The 4,782-nt window shown below is 36.2% G+C and overlaps 1 long non-coding RNA gene across 1 annotated transcript; it reads right to left on the bottom strand.

The window, feature by feature from the left end:
• Positions 1–2,044: 2,044 nt before the first annotated feature.
• LOC308611326 lies at positions 2,045–4,232 on the bottom strand. The gene is made up of 2 exons (XR_014014843.1): positions 4,163–4,232; positions 2,045–2,315 (listed from the first exon to the last, which is right to left on the bottom strand). It is a non-coding gene; the product is annotated as an uncharacterized lncRNA (long non-coding RNA).
• Positions 4,233–4,782: the final 550 nt, after the last annotated feature.

The raw sequence follows: 4,782 nt of genomic DNA, 5'->3' as shown, positions 1-4,782 counted from the left end.
TGGCTTCAGAAAACACACAAAAGGTGTTAGCAGAACCATGATATTTACGGTATACATTTGATTGTTTCAAGAACTGAGTGAACAGGTAGTACTTGTAAGGGCAATCAGGTGCCAGTTTCAATGGTCAGGCCTGAACTGCAGGGGTTCCACACTCAGCCCTGCTACTTGTTAATTCTGGCTTCACTCATTATGCTTCCCGATGCTGCCACACAGCTCCTTATTTTGAGGTAACAGGTGATCTGACTATGCTTTTTTGTTTGTTTGTTTTTCTAACGTTACACAGAAAGCTAGAGTCAAAAATTTGTGTGTAGTCTGAGAATGATACTTTGGATATATTGCTATTTATGATAAGCCCAGATTTACATGTTTACCTCGAACTGGAAAAAAATTGCTAACTAGCATTTTCCCCGTAAAAGTAATTACTGACAATGTCTTCCTCCTTAACCACATGGACCTATATCAAGGCTGCTTATCTGTGCAAGATACCAAAGTTGTTACCACAGGACTATGCTATCAGAAGCAGATTTTCTGCCAGTGGGCTGGGCCAGCTTTTGCAAACTACAGGAAACCTGGGCTCCTAAAATAACCTAAGGGACACTCCTGATCTAAACTCAAACAGAATGGGGTTAATACATAAATCCTTGCAGGAAGTTTGGACACTGAAAAGATCTGTCACTGAGGATGGCGATTCAGCTTAACAAATGAGGCAATGAGACTGATGGAATACGCCCTTTCCAAAGAAGTTACAATGATTTCCGTTGACACTATCAGTATTTCCACAGTCCTCTGTTTCCAGGAGGTTATATATAGTATCACAGAAGAACCCTGAGAACAGATAATCAAGCCTTTATAAAGAATCAGAGAAATATATTAAATGTCTCTTAACAAGGAGAATTGAACTTTTTTTACTAACAATAACCATTATTATCATTATAGAATTATTATATTGTTCTTAATATTTTATTATTAAATAAATATTATCTGCAGGGAAGGCAGATTGGCATCACATAAGTGTTACGTCACTGAAAACTAATCAATACACACACAAAATAATGTGCTAAGGCTACACTAGGGAGTCTCACTTCTGATCTCAAGGTTCTGCCAGGTTATCCCAATTTCTCAACAAAACTCTTTATCAAACTTATTGTATCTTATCCCGCACTATATCGGAACTGTTTTAAAAGGGATCTTGTTAGTCATTTTCCTTAAAAAAAAAAAAAGAGAAATCCAAGTCATGCCTTTTCTATGAAATCTTTGGAGGTTGCTATGACAATGTTATTTGTAGCTCAGCCCACAATTCATATTCTTCAGCTTTTACCCAAAGTAACCTGGTTCTGCTTGCTAGGTATCATCTTCTAAGACTCCAAGAGATATTGCCAAAGCTTTCTCCAGAGACTAGGATTGGAAAAATGACGGCATTATTAAATGCTGAACTTTACAAAAATCATTTCTATTTTGAGCACCCTAACATAGTTATCTTCATTTTGCATAATCCTTTTTTTTTAACAAGGATGTATATTTTTACATGGTTGCAATTACAGCAAACACAGAGTTTTGTGTTATTCCTTCACCATTTCCAATAACGAAAGCATTTTTCATATATTACAATTGGGGGATTATTTTAATGTTAAAGAATACATGATATTTAATGGATACAATCTATATTTAATTTAATCCGCTTCCTATTACTAGCTATTTGTCTTCATTTTTTCCTTATTACAGATAGATTCACAAATAATATTATTATGAATATTTTTTTCCTCTACAGAATTGTTTCTTTGAATGAGACAGGGGTTATGGTTTGTTTGGCTTGTATCGACAGTATTTATAAAAGTGTAAATCTGAATGTGTTTAGGTGAGGCAAGTACAGTAACCTGTATTCCCATTGCCTTCCCCCAGGCCAACATTGTACATTTAGATTACCTGCTTGACCCTGAAAGCATTTGAATTTTTGACTCCTGGATTACTGGGTCAAAGGCGTAAGTATCTTTATGACTTTCAATAACAATGATCATTTAACTCTTCTAAACCAGTTATACATGTATTTCAATGTCACCAACTTTCATTTATTTGAGTACTTTCCAAACGTTAGGTGCTGTATAGGCATTGGGGACACAATGAGCAAGTAAGACAATGAACAGGGAGTTACAATGCAGTCTGAATTAATAGAACTTAGAATAGGGTACTAAGGGAACCCATAAGAGAAGCAGAAACAAGTCTTCTCCAAATCGGGTCATTACATGGGGAAGTGGTAGCAAGTAGAAGAACGGAGGAAGGAGAGAAGTCCAGGCAAAGAGAGCACCACATGCAATGGCCTGGACAACATAAAGCAAGCATATTTTAAGTATTATGAGAATGGAGAGGGTGAGGTTAGTGTTGAAAGACATGAATATATATGAAAAAGCATATATATATGATTTTATAATGTAGTCATCATTAGGTATCATTTAATAATTTTTTGTCAAATTTACTAACTATATAAGCATGTTATACGTGTAAAGTAGATTTAGTATGCATCGCATCTAAGAAAATCCGATTCCTGACATAATCAGCAGAATGAAAAGTGACACAGAGATTAGAAAACTCCCCAGCACTTGAGAGAAGAGAGGTTTGTGCAGTTTGATGGCAGCACAGGCCCATGTGTAGGAGAAGGGGAGGTGATGGAGCAGCAGGGATAGGTTAGAACAGTTGGAGTGCCTGGAGGGCCAGGCCAAGGAGTTCACTTTGTATTAACTCAATGGTCAATGAAATTACATAGCCATTTTAGAGGAAACAAAATTATAATTAAAACTGTAGAGGAAACACTCATTCCTTTCACTAAAGCAAAATGCAGAACATCCTGGTGTCAGCACTGGAAAACAATCTCCAGGTAATTGAAGCAGGAAAACCACATCCATTTAGGGGTTCTCTCATTTTCATTATGACTGCTACCACCATAGCAGCCTCTAGGCTTCCATTCTAACACTTTTGTCCAGGTATGGAGCAATCAAAAACATCTTGCTTTGTTTCACTTTAGTACAAATGATATAGAAAAGACATCAAAAGAATTTATTAAGTGATAAGAGAGAATAACTGGGAAACAAAGCGTGTGTATGAAATATATAAACAGTCTAGTTTACAAAGAACTACTTTATTCTTTATAGAACACTGTTAGCCCATAGTCCATGTTATTCTACATTGGACACCAAGTATCTGTTAACCCTATGAAATAATATGTAAGACATTATGTGCACTTATATAGTCTTTGTATACAGGATGTGATGGAAGAGGACCTCTACCAATAGATAGAAAAGAAGTTCTTGTAATTGTGTGTTATGCAAGCCAAAAGCGGATGGGGTAATTTGCCAGAAATAATACTATAAGGGATATAAGTAATTTGGTCCAAGTACTCCACTCTCTGGGTTGCATTATTCAAGAGTAAATTTTAGAATGTCTGGAAGCAGAGGTCTTACCCAGTGTTCGAGACATATGAGGTCTCTGAGAATTTCTCTGAAATCACACTGAACATCTTGTGTACATGTATGTGTGTGTGTATATCTCCTGGGAAGTCTTTAAAAGGCTCATAAGCTCTTTTGTGGCACTTCTTCAATTCACTTCTGTGCTGGACCTCCCCATTTATGAAAGCAGAAGTTTCAGCCTCTGAGACTTTGGGCACAAGTCAGCAGGTGGTGACAGCTTTCTCTTCCAACACTGCATCTTTTAAGCATTCTTAAGAAAGCAAGCAGCCATCAGTTATGAACATCATTCAGGTGACGTTCTGTATGTATGAACTGTATTTGAGATTAAAAGACGGGGAAGAGATGGGAAGTGAGTAGACATGAGACTATTATAGGGCTCAGGAGAAAAGTGGCAGAATCTAATTACGATGGGATGAGTGGGAATACAGAAATGAGGATGGGCAGAGGATGCACATCTTGGTATTTGGTATATACCGCAGGGTTTTTTTTCACCAAGTTGTCATTCTGTGTTTGGAAAACAAAATTGGGGGGAAAATGAAATCAAAGAGTAAGTCAGTGCTTGGCATATAATAGGAATGTAATAAATTTTGGAAAGACTCACACTACCATGGTGAAACTTTTAGTACTAAACATATATTTAGGATTAAACATATATTCATTTGCAGAACAGACAGAAGTTGGACTTTTATATTACTAATGCTTACAATACTTCAACTTCTGGTCATCTTATACAAGTTCATTAGACCACTGATCGTTGTTGCAATGGAGTTCTGAAAGTTTAATTTTGAGATGTGAATGAGAAATGAGGTCATGGCATAGATGAAGACAGGCAATGAAACTATAAAATTGGTAAGCTTGGTCTATGAGAACCTATATGAGCAAAGAATCTGAAAAAGAATAGATATATGGATATGTATAACTGAATCACTTTGCTGTACACCTAAAACTAACACACTGTAAATCAACTATACTTCAATAAAATTAATTTTTAAAAAATTAATTAGTTAAAATTAAAAAACATTAAGCTTGGTGAAGTGTAGTTGACCTCATTCAGGAAAGTAGAAGTAGGCGCTGGTTCTGGAGGATACAGGAGTGGTTTGAATAGAGAGAGGGCCAACTTTACTTCCTAACAGTAAGTTAAAATTAGGGGAATACAGAGATTATAGAATAATAATCAGAAAGTGGCCTAAATGTAAGAAGCAGGCTGGCTCTTCTTATACTAGAGAAAGAGAAAGCTAAATTTGTGGTGGAGATGGTAGGGGAATCATTTGAAACAATCCAGATTTCAATTGAAGTGAAGAGGTCAGAAAATATTAAGGATAAA

This window comes from Mesoplodon bidens (assembly GCF_964165515.1).
Source record: "Mesoplodon bidens genome assembly, contig: HAP1_SCAFFOLD_1437, whole genome shotgun sequence".
Classification (NCBI taxonomy): domain Eukaryota; kingdom Metazoa; phylum Chordata; class Mammalia; order Artiodactyla; family Ziphiidae; genus Mesoplodon; species Mesoplodon bidens.
Note: the sequence above shows the minus strand (reverse complement) of the source record. Positions and strands in the feature narration are given on the sequence as shown.